The 17,368-nt window shown below is 47.8% G+C and overlaps 1 protein-coding gene and 1 long non-coding RNA gene across 6 annotated transcripts in view; one reads left to right on the top strand and one right to left on the bottom strand.

Annotated features, from left to right (window-relative positions):
- LOC141076464 (uncharacterized) overlaps nucleotides 1-16,110 on the bottom strand; it is a 165,149-nt gene extending 149,039 nt beyond the window's left edge. For 4 of the 5 annotated variants that reach the window (XR_012227496.1, XR_012227494.1, XR_012227495.1 and 1 more), the window contains exon 1: nucleotides 15,945-16,102. The gene's annotated coding sequence lies outside the window, so the exon portion shown is untranslated. Of the gene's footprint in view, nucleotides 1-15,944 lie in introns of all 5 variants that reach the window. The other variant, XM_073563931.1, reaches the window with a different exon arrangement.
- LOC141076465 (uncharacterized) lies at nucleotides 11,493-12,492 on the top strand. Its single transcript, XR_012227497.1, has 2 exons — nucleotides 11,493-12,084; nucleotides 12,201-12,492. It is a non-coding gene; the product is annotated as an uncharacterized lncRNA (long non-coding RNA).
- Nucleotides 16,111-17,368: the final 1,258 nt, after the last annotated feature.

Genomic DNA, 17,368 nt, shown 5'->3' with positions numbered 1-17,368 from the left:
ACCTCCGCGATTAGCTTCGTAAAGACTCGAAGCCAGACCAAACAGAAGACACTGGAATTGAAAGTGGCAGGTCCGATTCTGAAGTCTTACTGCAAACCTCAGGAATCTGTGACATTGGGTGAATTGGTACCTGATAGTAGGCACTTCTCAGATCCAGGGTACACATCAGGGAATTCTTGTCTATCAGATGGACTGTGGATCTGATTGACTCCATTCGAAATCTTCTGTAAGTGACCCAGGAATTTAAGGGTTTCAGGTTTATAATGGTACGGGATTCCCCGGATGGTTTCGCATTGGCAAATAGGGAAGAATAGTGGCTCGCCCCAATTTCTGCCCAAAGAACCGGAATTATCACGCCGGAGTTTGCCAGGTCTGTCACGTCGACCCACATCTGGGAGTCGTCTTATTCTGCAGGGAGAAATGGACCTTTCGGGGGGAGGGGATGAAAATTCTATTTGGTAACCCTCTGATATTGTTCTCAGTACCCACTGAGACCACTGGGAACTGAATTCTCTGAGTCGACCCCCTATGTGGGTATAGTCGTCATGTTCTTCTGGATCTAGTAAGAGATCGAGAAGGGGGGGGCTCTAGATCTTCCAACTCTAGAGTGGGTGCTACCATAGGAACCCCTCTGAGAGCTCCCCTGGTATCTATAGTACTGCTGTCTTCTATATCCCCCGGGCGTCTACAAAAGGGCTGGTCCCTAGGTTTCTTTTCCTCTGGGAACCCCTTCTTTATAATCGGATGCTTTTTCTAATATATCGTCTAATGCTGGGCCAAAGACTTTTAACCCGGAGAAGGGAAGGGCAAAGAGCTTGTTTTTAGAGGCTCCGTCACCTGTCCAGGTCTTTAACCAAATGGCTCTGTGAGCCGAATTTGACAAAGAGTCATTCTGGGCAGAAAATCTAATACATTCTGCCGATGCATCGGCTAGGAAAGCTGTGGCTGACTTCATGATCGGGAGTGAATCTATAGTTTCCTCCCTTGGGGTTTTATTAGTCAAGTGTTCCTCTAACTGCCCCAACCATAAAAACATAGATCTTGCTACCAAAGTAGCTGCTACGTTTGTTTTAATTAAGGCTGCTGACGTTTCCCAGGCCCGCCTTAGTAGGTTATCCACCTTCCTATCCATGGGATCCTTCAGGCTAGAAGCGTCCTCGAAAAGGATCACCGTTTTCTTGGCCACTTCTGCTACAGGGACATCAATTTTGGGAACTTCCTCCCACTCTTTAATGTCCTTGGCGTCGAAGGGGAGAAGTCTTTTAAAGTCCCAGTACATCACGAGACGCTTTTCCGCTTCCTCCCATTCCTCCAGGACCATAGCTCGCACATGGAATACTAATTTCCTCTGCACCCTAAGGCCCCCGAACATCATGTCCTGTCTGCTGGACTGAGGTTTCTTGACCTCCTTAATCTGTATTGTGTCTCTGACCGCCTGTATCAGGTTGTCCGTATCGTCCGAGGAAAAGAGGTATCTTTTCCCATACTCCAATTCATTAGCGCACACCTCACCTTCTTCCTGATCCGACTCCGAGGAGTAGGAACCTTCCGCTGAGCTAGGCTCCGTCTCCTGTCTGGTTCGCTTGGCACTGGGGCCTGGACTGGCTGGTTGTGGCTGGGAAAGGGTGGCCATGGAAGCCTGGACCTCCTTTCGAATCAGCGATCTCATCTCCGATAGGAGAGACGGCTGTTCGCCCTTCATTACTTTGGCTGTACAGGTGTCGCACAACAACTTCTTGTGCTTGCTGGGGAGCTTAACCCTGCATATGGGACACTTATTGGGCTTCCCTGGGCCTTTCTCCATCTGCTTGGTCGTGGGAGTGGGCGCTGTCGGTTGTGCCTTTTCCTGCATAGTGCAAGAGAGGGACAGTCAGGCTCTGATCTGGCACTCAGGGTCTCGGTCGGTCGGTTAGCACTGAGCGCACTTAACCCATCCGGGTCGACTCTGCCCTGGTTCTCCATTCTGTGCTGTGAGCCTCTGCCTGTCTCGCTGTTGCCGCGCTCTGCTCCTTCAGAGTGCCCGCCGGCGGTCTGTATTTCCGGCGCTCTGACATCACCGGAAGTGCGCCGCAGTCTCCCTCCACGCGACTTCCGGTCCCCGCGCTGCTGCCGGCGTCAGACCCGAGAGCCTCTGCTGCGGGAGGAGGCAGCTCTACCCAGGGGGCTCGTCCCTCTCCTGGTCTCTGCAGCTGAGGGACCCCCACCCAGGAGGGTTTCAGTGCCGAGGTCGCTTCAAAGGAGGAAGGTTTGGCTGGGCCGCCCGTTCCCCTACACCCCTCCAGTAAGATGAATCATGTTGTGCGTCCCTCCGTGCAGGGACAGGAAGAAACACTGAGGGAATGTAGGTGGAGACTGTTTTTAACCTCTTGTGTGCTCTTCCTGTCCCTGCAAGGAGGCGAGGGACATCCTCCCTGGTGCTGTCAGGAAGGACGTCCTGGAAAAAACAGTACAGGAGCTGTCCGTGTGGATACGTAGTACCACCGTGTGGCAACCGTGTGCCACATCAGGACCAAACAGACGGCCGTGGGAGAAGACGCGCTACAGTAAGCGCTGTTCACCGGCAGCTGGTGTTGAACGCGGCTGTCATTCATCTCTCCTGCTCTGTCGGCAACAGCAAGCAGGAGAGAATAATGAATGAAAACCCGACGTGGGGTCCCCCTCAGTTTGTAACATACATAGTAACATAGTTATTAAGGTTGAAGGGAGACTTTAAGTCCATCTAGTTCAACCCATATCCTATCCCAACCTGCCCTAACATGTTGATCCAGAGGAAGGCAAAAAACCCCATGTGAACCAACCCAGCAAAACAAACAGCTGGGGGCTGCTATTTTCAGGCTGGCAGGGAGCCACTGATCTTGCCCCCCCAGCCTAAAAAAAGAGCAGCCCTCAGCTGCCCAGAAAAGAGACATCTATTAGATGCGCCTATTCTGGAGCTTTGTCAGGTTCTTCCCCCTGCCCTGTAGCTGTGGCAAGTGGGATCACTATTGTAAGATGACATTAAGCCCAGATTAGTAATGGAGAGGTGTCAATAAGACACTTCTCCCTTACTAATCCTTTAGTAAGGGTTAAATAAACACACCCACAATAACAAAGACTTTTAATGAAAGAATACACTACACACATTGTTTAACCCCTTTCTGCCATTAGACATACTATCCTGTCCATGTGCCCTGGGACTTAATTCCCAAGGACGGGATAGTACGTCTAATGCGATCAGCGGCGCCCACGTGGTGAGCGCCGCTGATCGCAGCCGGGTGTCAGCCGATTATCACAGCTGACACCCGCCACAATGTGTCAGGGGCGGTCACGGACCGCCGCCTACACGTTAACCCCTTGTACACCGCGATCAAACACGATCGCGGTGTACCAGGGGTTAAAGGGAAGCATCGGCAGGGAGGGGGCTCCCTAAGTGCTTCCCTGAGCCCCCCACGGCAGCGCAATATGCAGCGCTGCTGCGTGGGACTCCTTCCCTACAGGCCCCCGGATCCAAGATGGCGACGGGGGCCTGTAGGGAGCTGACTTCCTTATTGCCTGCAAAGCGCAGGCATGAGGAAGTCTGCAGAACTGACTGTGACAGATTGCTGATCTGTCACAGTGATCTATGATGTGAAAGATCAGCGATCTGTCACAGGACCTGGGACTATGTAATAAAGAAAAAAAAAAATAAAGTGTAAAAATAATTAAAAAAAAAAAAAAAATTTGCTAAATAAATTAGTAAAGAAAAAAAAAAATATTCCCCAATAAATTCATTTGAAAAAAAAAAAAAAAAAAAGTACACATGTTTGGTATCGCCGCGTCCGTAGCGACCCGCCCTATAAAACTGTCCCATTAGTTAACCCCTTTAGCAAACCCCTTAAAAAATAAAAATATAAAACGAAGCAAAAAATAATGATTTATTATCATACCACCGAACAAAAAGTGCAATAACGCGCAATCAAAAAGACGCATATAAATATCCATGGTACCGCTGAAAACGTCATCTTGTCCCGCAAAAAACGAGCCGCCATACAGCATCATCCGCAAAAAAATAAAAAAATGTTATAGCTCGCAGAATAAAGCGATGCAAAAGTAATTATTTTTTATATAAAATTGTTTTCATTGCAAAAAACCGACAAAACATAAAAAAACTACCTAGATGAGGTATCGCTGTAACCGTACCGACCCGAAGAATAAAACCGCTTTATCAATTTTACCACACGCGGAACGGTGTAAACGCACCCCCCCAAAAGAAATTCATGAAACGCTGGTTTTTGTTCATTCTGCGTCCCAAAAATCGGAGTAAAAACCGATCAAAAAAATGTCACGTGCCCGAAAATGGTATCAATAAAAACGTCAACTCATCCCGCAAAAGAATAAGACCTCACATGACTCGGTGGGTCAAAATACAGACAAATTATAGCTCTCAATATGTGGTGATGCAAAAACTATTTTTACAATAAAAAGCGTCTTTTAGCGTGCGACAGCCGCCAAACATAAAAACCGCCATAAACAGTAAATCAAACCCCCCGTTATCACCCCCTTAGTTAGGGAAAAATAATAAAACTAAAAGAAAATGTATTTATTTCCATTTTCCCATTAGGGTTAGGGCTAGGGGTGTGTTGGGGTTAGGGTTGGCGTTATAATTGGGGGGTATCCACTGTTTGGGCACATCAGGGGCTCTCCAAATGCAACACGGCGTCTGATCTCAATTCCAGCCAATTCTGCGTTGAAAAAGTCAAATGGTGCTCCTTCCCTTCCAAGCTCTGCCATGCGCCCAAACAGTGTTTTACCCCCACATATAGGGTATCAGCATACTCAGGACAAATTGCAAAACAACTTTTGGGGTCCAATTTCTCCTGTTACCCTTAGGAAAATAAAAAATTGGGGGCAAAAATATCATTTTTGTGGAAAAAAAATGATTTTTTTATTTTCACGCCCGGGCGTTATAAACTTCTGTGAAGCACTGGGGGGGTTCATAGTGCTCACCACACATCTAGATAAGTTCCTTGGGGGGGTCTAGTTTCCAAAATGGTGTCATTTGTTGGGGGTTTCCACTGTTTTGTACATCAGGGGTTTTCCCATCGCAACATGGTGTCCGATCTCAATTCCAGCCAAAAACATCAAATGGCGCTGCTTCCCTTCCGAGCTCTGCCATGCGCCCAAATAGTGGTTTATCCCCACATGTGGGGTATCAGCGCACTCAGGACAAATTGCACAATATCTTTTAGGGTCCTGTTACCCATGGAAAAATAAGAATTGAGGGTGAAAAGATCATTTTTGTGGAAAAAATATGATTTTTTAATTGTACCGCTGTACGTTATAAACTTCTGTGAAGCCCTTGTGGGTTCAAAGTTCTCACCACATATCTAGATAAGTTCCTTGGGGGGGTCTAGTTTCCAAAATGGGGTCACTTGGGGGTTTCCACTGTTTAGGTACATCAGGGGCTCTCCAAACGCGACATGGCGTCCGATCTGAATTCCAGCCAATTTTGCATTGAAAAAGTCAAACGGCGCTCCTTCCCTGCTGAGGTCTGCCATGCGCCGAAACAGTGGTTCCCCCCCACATATCAGGTATCAGTGTACTCAGGACAAATTGCACAATAATCTTTGCAGTCCAATTTCTCCTGTTACCCTTGGTAAAATAAAAAAAATTGAACCTGAAGTATTTTTTTAGTGAAAAAAAGTTAAATGTTCATTTTTTTTTAAATATTCAAAAAATTCCTGTGATGCACCTAAAGGGTTAATAAACTTCTTGAATGTGGTTTTGAGCACCTTAAGGGGTGCAGTTTTTAGAATGGTGTCACTTTTGGGTATTTTCTATCACTATAGACCCCTCAAAGTGGCTTCAAATGTGATGTGGTCCGTAAAAATAAAATGGTGTTGCAAAAATGAGAAATCGCTGGTCAATTTTTAACCTTTATAACTTCCTAACAAAAAAAAATTTTGGTTTCAAAATTGTGGTGATGTAAAGTAAACATGTGGGAAATGTTACTTATCAAGTTTTTTGTGTGCCGTATCTGTGATTTAAGGGCATAAAAATTCAAAGTAGGAAAATTGCGAAATTTTCGCCAAATTTCCGTTTTTTTTTCACAAATAAACGCAAGTTATTTGAATGAAATTTTACCACTAACATGGAGTACAATATGTCACGAGAAAAGAATGTCAGAATCACCGGGATCCATGGAAGCGTTTCAGAGTTATTACCTCATAAAGGGACAGTGGTCAGAATTGTAAAAATTAGCCTGGTCATTAACGTGCAAACCACCCTTGGGGCTTAAGGGGTTAAAGCTTTATTATACTCCTAAATCCAAAACGACGCCATCGTCCTCCTTTTTAAAAAAAAAAGTGTAAGACAAAACAAGAGTATTTATCGCTTTATAAGACGCTCTGGATTATAAGACGCACCCCAAATTTTGAGGACAAAAATAGGAAAAAACGTTTAATAAAATGGTGGTGCTTCTTATAATCCAGGCGTCTTATTGCTTACCGGTCTGTCCCCGGGTGTCACGGCACCGCCAGACTCAGGGCCTGCTGTCCCGGCCTCGGCTAGTAGGAGGCGCCGGACTATCACATCACCGCCAGACTCAGGGCCTGCTGTCCCGGCCTCGGCCAGTAGGAGGCGCCGGACTATCACATCACCGCCAGACTCAGGGCCTGCTGTCCCGGCCTCGGCCAGTAGGAGGCGCCGGACTATCACATCACCGTCAGACTCAGGGCCTGCTGTTCCGGCCTCGACCACTAGGAGGCGCCGGACTGTCCTATCACCGTCTGACCCGTGGCCTGCAGTCTCGGCCTTGGTCTCTGGGAGGCGTTGTGCTTCAACCCCGAGTGGTGGCGGCGATAGTCATGAGGCTCCTGCGCAGGCGTCCGCTGGACGCAGGCTTCGCTCCTCGGTCAGTCATGAAGGGGCTGGTGCATTACCATCCAGCCTGGTCCTGGGGGCGGTCCGGATGACATCATCAGGCCACGGGCCTGTAAGGGATGACCTGATCCCTCAAATACCTTGGAACTGCTCTTGCAGGCCGCCGGATATATTCTTGGTTCCCCTGCGTGTTACTGTGTGAATTGCTGTTTTACTGACTCTGACTTTTGCCTGGACTTCTGACTTTGCTTCTGCCTAACGATTCTGTACCTCTGCGACTCTCCTGGTTTATGACACTGACTTCGGCCTGGATTCTGACTCTGCTTCTGCCTAACGACTTTGTACCTCTGCTGCCCTCCTGGTTTATGACTCTTACTTTGGCCTGGATTCTGACTCTGCTTTTGCCTAACGATTCTGTACCTCTGCTGCCCTCCCGGTTTATGACTCTGGCTTCGACCTGGAATCTGACTCTGCTACTGTCTACTGTTTTTATACCATTTCTGCCTGACTGGTTTAGTCTCGGATATCATTGCCTCTGTGTCCTGTATTGGAACACCTTTCTGGCGACCGTCCTGCTCTGGTCATTGCTCCTATTCAGACAGCGCCTCCTGGGCTCTGCTATAAATCCAGATCCCTGTATAGGGGTAAAGGGTCTCAGTGTTTCTCGGGGTGCTGTCTGGCTGCAGTCCAGACCGCAGGCAGACGTCACACCGGGTTGCTGTCGCCCACTGTGTCCCCGGGGTGCTGTCGCCACCGCGCTGGGTCCCTCGGGTGCTGCTGCTGCCGCCGCGCTGTGTCCCCCGGTGTCCGCCGCCGCCACCGGGCTCTGTCCCGTGCTGCGTGGGGGGGGCTCTGCCGTTCCATCCATGCCTGCGCGGTGGCTTGGTTCCTGGAAAATGGCCGCCGCGCAAGCGCAGATGGAGATCTCGGCGCCGAAATCTCGGGAGATGAGATCTCGGCGCCGAAATCTCGGGAGATGAGATCTCGGCGCCGAAATCTCGGGAGATGAGATCTCGGCGCCGAAATCTCGGGAGATGAGATCTCGGCGCCGAAATCTCGGGAGATGAGATCTCGGCGCCGAAATCTCGGGAGATGAGATCTCGGCGCCGAAATCTCGGGAGATGAGATCTCGGCGCCGAAATCTCGGGAGATGAGATCTCGGCGCCGAAATCTCATCTCCCGAGATTTCAGTGCCGAGATCTCCATCTGCGCGGCGGCCATTTTCCAGGAAGCAAGCCACCGCGCAGGCATGGATGGAACGGCAGAGCCCCCCACGCAGCACGGGACAGAGCCCGGTGGCGGCGGCAGGCACCGGGGGACACAGCGCGGCGGCGGCAGCAGCAGCACCCGGAGGACCTAGTGCGGTGACGGCAAGTAACGGACACCCGCAGCGGCAGCCCAAAAAACGTATGTTTGCATTGTAAGATGCACCCCTATTTTCCCCCCCAAATTTGGGGGGAAAAAAGTGCATCTTACAAAGCGAAAAATACGGTCCGGCGCTCAGTCACGTCCCACGGCGTTATCCACCTCGGGGGGCTAATCAGTGTAAAGGCCGAGCGCTGCTAATACAGCCGCTTCGACTTTAAACTACTGGGGAATGTATGGAAGCAGCACGCACAGGCTCTGTGACGTCACCGCCGGCTGCTTCCATTAGTGCTGTATTAGCAGCACTCTGGCTGTAAACTGATTAACCCCAGCCCCCCAGATGGATTATGCCATGGGACGTAACTGATCGCCTGACAGGTAATGTATATTGATGGTTTATTATATACTTTTACAGAAGTACAATGATTTTTTGGAATTAGGAGTATAATAAAGATTTAAACAATGTATGTTATATTTTTTCTTTAAAATACTTTATTCTTATTGTGTTTATTTAACCCTTGAATAACTCTAGGATTAGTAAAAGATAGGTGTCTCATTGACATCTCTCCATTACTAAGCCAGGCTTAATGTCACCTTACAATAGAAAGGTGGAATTAACCCCTTATTACCCCACTTGCCACCACTACAGGGCAGTGGGAAGAAACAGGCAAAGCTCCAGAGTAGGTGCATCTAATAGATGCTCCTTTTCTGGGCAGCTGGGGCTCCTGTTTTTATGCTGGGGAGGGGGGGGGGGGCAAAGATCAATGGCCCCTTATCAACCTGAGAATATCAGCCCTCAGCTGTGAGCTTTAATCAGGTTGGTTGTCAAAAATAGGGGAAATACCATTCTTTAATTTACTTAAATAAGAATGGGGGGGGGGGGGGGCGGCACTCTATTCTTGACCAACCTTGATGAAGCTGACAGATGAGGGCTGCAGCCCCCAGCAGTAAGTTTTGTCTGGTTGGTTCATAAACAGAGAGGGTCCCCACGTCGGGTTTTGATTCATTCTTCTCTCCTGCTCGCTGTTGCCGTCAGAGCAGGAGAAAAGAATCACAGCCGCGGTCAGCACCAGCCGCCGGGGAACAGCGCTTACAGTAGCGCTTCCTCCCCGGCGGCCGTCCGTGGACACAGAGGACAGTGTGAATGTTCTCCATGTGCACGTGTTCAGCACTTTGGCGGACCATGTGCTCCCACAAACACTCATGTCTCCGTGGTTTTCACAAGTACCGTGTCCTTGAAAACACTCTGACATGTGCAGAGGCACATTCATTTTAATGTGTCTACGTGTGTCAGTGTCTCCTGTACTTGAGGAAACTTACTACACGTACCGGAGCCATTGACGTGTGAAACCGGCCTAAGCTTTATTTATCCACTGCTGATCCTAGTCTGTCTCATGCATCTGCAGGGAGCGAATGCTGTAGCAGAAACTTCCTGTTTATAGCATGTGACCGCTGCAGCTAATTTATTAGTATTCATGGACTATAAAGAAGGCCTTCACCAATATAGCACTATCCAGCCACCAATGTATCTACCCACAAGATACTCATTAGCAGTCAATAGGATAAGACATCAATATTAGATGGGTCAGGCACCAAGACCCAGGAACCGCACTGATCAGCATTTAGCTCCATAAGCAGCCAGACGTAAACAATGGCCTCTGCTGGGTACTGCAGATCGTCTCCTAGTCTAAGGCTGAGTTCACACGTCGGTTTTTTCGCGTTTCCGCGGCGGTTTTAACCACGAAAAATAAGCATCCCATGCATCCCTATGGGATTCCGCAATGCTGTGCTAATGCTGCGGTTTTTACCGCGGCGGAATCGCCGCTTTGCGGTAAAAAAAACACAGCATGCTCATTAATTTAGCGGAATCGAGGCGATCCCGCACCCATAGGAATGCATTGTCCTGCTTACTTTCCGCATGTGGCTGTGCACACCATGCGAAAAGTAAGCAGAACATTTGTGGATGGTACCCACGGTCCGGAGAAGAAACTGTCCTCCAGGCTTTGGGTACCATATCCCTGTAAAAAATAGAATTTAAAATTAAAAAAATATTGTTATTCTCACCTTCCGACGTCCCGCACAGCCTTCCCGCCTCTCTCCACGCTCCCGGTCCCAGTAATCCTTTGCGAGCGATGACGTCCGTTCTCGCGGTCATTGCGAATGACTACGAGACGTCACGATCCCGCGAGAACTGACGTCATCGCGGTAATTGTCGCAAAGGATTACTGGGACCGGGAGCGTGGAGAGAGGCGGGAAGGCTGTGCAGGACATCGGAAGGCGAGAATAATATTTTTTAATTTATTTTTTTTAAATTATTTTTTACATCCTATCTTTACTATTGATGCCGCATAGGCAGCCTCAATAGTAAAAAGTTGGTCACACTATGTTTGACGAGTGTGACCAACCTGTCAATCAGTTCTCCAAGCGATGCTACAGATCGCTTGGAAAAAGCTAGCAATTCTGCAAGCTAATAACGCTTGTAAAAAGTTAATTTTTCCGCGGGAAAATCTCGGGAATTTAAAATGCGATTTTCCCGCGGAATGGAATTTGGAATTCTCGCAGTAATTTCTGCGATAGTTCCGCTACGTGTGAACCCAGCCTAAATGAGAGACCTACAGTATCTGTCAGCAGCAGCTATACTGCTCAATGTTTACACCTGGCGTACAGCAGAGGTATATTAAAAAAAAAAGTTTGCAATTTTATTCATACAGAATGACTACAGACCTTTATGCTCAAAAGCAGGGCTGTGGAACCAGTAAGCCAAACCTTCAACTCATCAATCTCCAACCACACAGCACAGGAGAAGCATTACTACCAAGCACGCACAGAAAGTGCAGCACAGATTCATCTCAACTAAAAACAGAGATTCTTAGATCAGGAATAGAACAGACATTTATAGGACATTTCATAACTTTCACAAATTCTTATGAAAAACTTTACAGCACATTCTGCATTGAGCTACGGAGCCAATTTATTATATACTAGCTGAAGAGCCCAGCGTTGCCTGGGCATAGTAACCAACTGTGGTTAGTTATAACAAATTATAATGATTATATTGCACATAAATGAAAAATGACAAAAATCTTGGCACTCAATATGTGAAATATTCAGACACTCCCCCTGGCCCTATTGTTCAGCCCACAACATAAGGTGTTTTTTTTTTTTTTTTCTCCCATCCTGTGCAGCTTACTCAACAGCACAGCTGGTGTTAATTTTTCTCCCCTGCCCTACTGTGTAAGATCATTTCTCTCCGGTCATGTGACCGCAGTGATGCAGTCCAGGTCTGCACTTAAACCCGGAAGTGCTCACTCCTCACAGCGTCTTCCACACAGGGCAGCCAGACCACAGACCAGGGCTTCACCAGAGCGCAATTCAATTCTAGAGGTTGTATACCCACTGCTATCAGCGCTGTCTTCACTCCTTATTTTAGTGACCCTAGAGGTCCCTTTTCTGAAGCCCTACGCTGTACAGGTATATTTATCTTCCTTCAACCTATTCCTTGTCTACCTCTTATATTTCACTGGTTGATAGGCCATTTATTTTGCAGCTGCCTGTTCTAATTTTGGACGGCTCAGTCCACATACACTTTCCAGACGCCAGCCATTTAACATTTCCACTGGCCATCCAGGTATTCCATCTTAGACCTTTTTTTCAGTCTATATGACCACACATGGTTCTGTGCTGCTATATGACTGCCATATACATTGTGTCACATCTATTGCATTTAATTAGAACCTCCATTTTGCTTTTAGACTCTCTACTTTGTCCTTCTTTTGGCTACTATTGCAAGGATTTATTTATTTCAGGTATTGGTGTGACTTCTATTCCTAGCCATCTTGGAAGCACTAGATAGCACATGTATGAGATATCGCTATACCTGTATCCTTCAAAGCACAAGGGCGCAGCATACTATTACAAGTTATTATCTGTTGTAATTCCTTCTATGCTCAACAATACTCACTTACAGGATCCCTCTTCCTTAACGACCAGCACAGCACTTTTGGAGTTACCATCGCCTGACTCAGCAAAGCACCCTTGGATAGTACCTCTACTAGCCATCTCTCTCTCCTTTGAATTTTTGATGAAGTTGGAACATATATTTTTGTCATGTCTTTTGTTAGTATGTATTTCTGTGATGATGCGGACAGCAATTAACGCCTTGTTTCTGGTTTTTTTTGTATGTATATTTCAGTCAACGAGATTTTTCTGATGAAGGTCCTATGCTGGACCGAAAACGTTTAAACCTTTCTGTCTGGATGCACAAAATAAAAGTGTCTGAATATTTCACATATTGAGCGCCAAGATATGTCATTTTTGATTGATGGGTTGGATACCCGACTTGAGCACCAACAACCAAACTATTCCTGAGTGCCGTGCTCTCTTTATAGGATTATATTGCACATAAAAACATTTCACATCATATATTCAACAATACAGATTTGCAACACAAATTAACTAAACGATTACCCAAGTATTGATAGTATTTTATTTTCAACTCATTCAAGAGCCTTTTGATAAACATTTTAGTTTTTTCCATTCGGTGCAAAGAACAGATTTTGGCAGTTCCAACTCTTGAACAGACCACGTAAAGTTGACCATGAGAAAAAGCATGGAGACTGCAAATCGATCCCTACTACTTTCAAGGACTGTCCCTGAGCATTGTTAATAGACATTGCAAATAGCAATTGAACTGAAAACTGGAGGCGTTTAAAATCAAAAAAACAAATCTGCTCAGCAGTGTAACTAATCCTCTCCTGTGTGATACTGTCTACTGAGCCATGTGTCTAATCCTCTCCTGTGTGACTGTCTGCTGAGCTGTGTATCTAATCCTATCCTGTGTGATACTGGGCATTCTGTGTCAGAGGGTGGTCTGTGTTGGCACGGTAATAAATTGAGTTATTTCCAGCTTTACAGAAGGATGATACCAATGATAAAATTGTTTGGTGAATTGGAACGCGCGGGGTTAAAATTTCACCTCACAACATAGCCTATGACGCTCTTGGGGTCCAGACGTGTGACTGTGCAAAATTTTGTGGCTGTAGCTACAATGGTGCAGAGGCCAATCCCAAACATACACACACACACCTTATATATTAAAGGATTTGGTGCATTTTATACCAACTCCACAGCCCTGCTGAAAACCCATTGAAGGCTCAGTTCACAGTTCCATCACGATTGTAATTTCTCAAGTAAAGCATCAGGAACAGGCAGATCGGTCGTACTACTGATACCACAGACACTATACCCCAGACCTGGGCAAGGGGCGGCCCCGGGGCCGCATCCGACCCGCCCACTGCCTGTTACCAGCCCGCGGAGGGGTCAGGGACTTCTCCGGTTCCTGCTTTCCTCAAGAATCATTCATGAGGAAAGCAGGAAGCAGAGGAGTCCCAGCAGACGCGGCGGTGAGCGGAGCGGACCCCGACCTCCTGTGAGCGGCGCAGAAACATTGCCTCCAGCGCACCGACCACACACCAGACCTGCGGCACTGACTGGTCAAGGCTGGAGGGGGGCGTGGTCTGACAAAGGACTGCGTAGATGCAGTTGGTGGCGTCTGCTTGCAGCAGTATACATCACACCACGCCTCCAACTCTGTGCTAAAACGTGCGGGCATGGAGGCGTGGTGTGATCCATACTGCTGCAAGCAGACGAGTGACACTGTGGTGCAACGTAAGACTAGCATCAATTACTTTAGACTGGGTATGGACTGGGTGTTCACGTTAGGCCAGGGTCTGGGACTCTGGGTAGAGTGGTAAGCGACTAATAAAGCCCCTGTGAGCAGTACAGGAGGGGTACACAGATACCACTTGCTTTCTCCCCTGTCTCCTGCAGCAGCCACGTTCTTCTGAAACTTGGGCAGGGACTCCCATTGGAAGAATTAGGCAAGGTTAGCTGTTATAGCCCTTAACTATGTCGGCTAATAGAAAAAAACTCTGCATTCTGCAGCAATCTAACAAAGAATGAACTTCTAATTATTTATTTGCTGAATCCAAAAGGTAAAGCTGTGTGCTTAGTTTGTGGAGAGCACATAGCTGTGTTTAAAGATTACAATTTGAGTCGCCATTACGAGACTAAACATGCGGAGACATACAAGAACTTGACAGAGGCAGAGCGGGCACGGGCATCTGAAGACTTGCTATCAAAACTGCAAAGGCAGCAAGGATTTTTTACAAAGCTCCACACAGGCAGGGATGCAGCCGTCAGGACAAGCTTTGTAATATCCCACAAATTTACTGTAAATCTTTGCATTGTTTAACATACTGTTTAAGAAAAGATAGCATATGTATACTATATATTAAATCTTGCCAAACACGGGTCACCGTTGAAACGTTGCCATCTGAGGATCAGTAAAGTATCCACTTTTTTCACATTTAATTTGAGTGCTGCCTATTTTTTTCCTCTTATACTATATACATATATAGTATTGGATACAACTGAGTTAATTATATTAGTCTGGCCCTCTGACACCATCCCAATTATTAATGCGGCCCAATGGCAAAATTAATTGCCCACCCCCGCTATACCCCATCTGCTGCTGTCATGGTATGTTTCCACAGTCAGGATTTGCTGCGGATTGAACGCTGTGTACAGCCACAGCGTCCAGATGTTACAGCATAGAGGAGGGGATTTTATGAAATCCCATCTCCACTATGTGTGCAGGGCCACATCCGGCGGCCCCGCATATCCGGACATGCGGCGTGTCTTTCTAGCCACAGCAGCATGTCTGTTTATCTTGTGGACACGCTGAGTCTCTGCAAGATAAATAACACAGTCTATGGATACGATGCGGTGTTTCACTTAACACATGCAGAATCACCGTGTGTACATAAGCCGGAGCTGGGTCCAAAGCACGGCATGTATGGAACCTGGAGACATACCCTTAGGGTATATGCACACGCTGCGGATTCCGGTGTAGAATTTTCTGGGCAGAATCTGCAGGTGAAAATGACTGCATTTTACCGGCGGATTTTGTGCAGATTTTGCCTGCGTTTCGACACCTGCAGATTCCTGCAATGGAATGGGTGTAAAAACGCTGCGAAATCCGCACAAAAAGATGACATGCTCTGGGGGGGGGGGGGGGAGAAGCAGTGTTTCCACATGGAATTTTCCACAGCATGGGCACAGCGGTTTTTCCCATTGAATAACATTGTACTGTAAATCATTAGCCAATCTGCAGCGGATCCGCAGCGTATGCACGGACCCTAATAATGGCTTTGAGGAAGGATTCCTCCATTCAGAGAGCAGGTGTAACACTGCTTCTGCTGCCAGGGAAGGGGGGGGGGGGTCCTCTGGACTGGCCTGACATATAAAGCAGAAATGGCACTAGATACACATTGACACAAGTCTGTGCTGCATGGAGGCAGACACATGTGCAACTGCAGAAAACAGAGGTCTTAAGAAAACAAAAAGTGTTCTTGTGGCCCAGCTCCGGGGTCTCCGTGTGCCCGCTTCAGGTAGCAGCACGTTGGTAACATGCTGCATCTGCCACGGGCAGGGGAACAAGTTGTTGCCGGATGTGTGTCTGGGCGAAGAGCCAAGAACAAGCGCAGTCACGGCTCCGAACGGTGGAACACCAAGAGACGGGACGCCGAAGCCTGCAAAGCACAAGCCCGAGCAACCAACATAGCTTGATCATGTGTCTCCCACCACATTCCTACACATCAGCCGCCCACCAGAAACCAAGCTGGAGTAGGCCGCGTCCGCCGCGGTGCTTTCCTCCCGCACTAGTGACAACAACGCACCTTCCGTCCTGGCGCCGAGCTCGCCTCCCAGAGCTAGCTAATCTCTCTCTCACTCCGCCTCCTGCAAGGCGACTGAGAATTACAGCACACCTACGCTCACAGAAAACGGCTGTGAATGCGAACGCAGCCACGCCCAAATAGGACAAGAGGACAAGAGCAGCACGGGAGATGTAGTTTTCGGAAGTGCGAAGAACGTTCTTCTTTTGCGCTAATAAACTACAGTTCCCGTAAGGACATAGCGCCACACGTAACAGATGCCCGGTTTCCAGGATTGGGTGTCCCGGATGACGGATACGTTCATCTCTCCATACGGTCGCGCAGCGCTTCGCTCGCGAACTATTGTCCCAGAATGCTGTGCGCCCAGGGTCACCTGTCATTGTGACAGTAGAATAGTGAGGCCACGTTCACACAATCAGGATGTGGAACACACTGAGCATTGAGGCCACACAATCAGGATGTGGAATACTGAGCATTGAGGCCACGTTAACACAATCGGGATGTGGAATACTGTGAGCATGAGGCCATGTTCACACAATCAGGATGTGCAATACTGTGGGCATGAGGCCACGTTCACACAAACAGGATGTGAAACACTGAGCATGAGGCCACGTTCACACAATCAGGATGTGGAACACACTGAGCATTGAGGCCACACAATCAGGATGTGGAATACTGAGCATTGAGGCCACGTTAACACAATCGGGATGTGGAATACTGTGAGCATGAGGCCATGTTCACACAATCAGGATGTGCAATACTGTGGGCATGAGGCCACGTTCACACAAACAGGATGTGAAACACTGTGCATGAGGCCACGTTCACACAATCAGGATGTGGAACACACTGAGCATTGAGGCCACACAATTAGGATGTGGAATACTGAGCATTGAGGCCACGTTAACACAATCGGGATGTGGAATACTGTGAGCATGAGGCCATGTTCACACAATCAGGATGTGCAATACTGTGGGCATGAGGCCACGTTCTCACAATCAGGATGTGAAACACTAAGCATAAGGCCACATTCACACAATCGGGATGTGGAATACTGTGAGCATGAGGCCACGCTCACACAATCGAGATGTGGAATACTGAGCATGAGGCCACGTTCACACAATCAGGATGTGAAACACTGAGCCTGAGGCCACGTTCACACAATCAAGATGTGGAATACTGTGAGCATGAGGCCACGCTCACACAATCGAGATGTGGAATACTGAGCATGAGGCCACGTTCACACAATCAGGATGTGAAACACTGAGCCTGAGGCCACGTTCACACAATCAAGATGTGGAATACTGTGAGCATGAGGCCACGCTCACACAATCGAGATGTGGAATACTGAGCATGAGGCCACGTTCACACAATCAGGATGTGAAACACTGAGCCTGAGGCCACGTTCACACAATCAAGATGTGGAATAC

This window comes from Dendrobates tinctorius, unplaced genomic scaffold, assembly GCF_039654945.1.
Source record: "Dendrobates tinctorius isolate UK_male_01 unplaced genomic scaffold, ASM3965494v1 ptg000409l, whole genome shotgun sequence".
Classification (NCBI taxonomy): domain Eukaryota; kingdom Metazoa; phylum Chordata; class Amphibia; order Anura; family Dendrobatidae; genus Dendrobates; species Dendrobates tinctorius.
The sequence above is the reverse complement of the archived record's forward strand: the minus strand, read 5'-3'. Positions and strand labels throughout refer to the sequence as shown.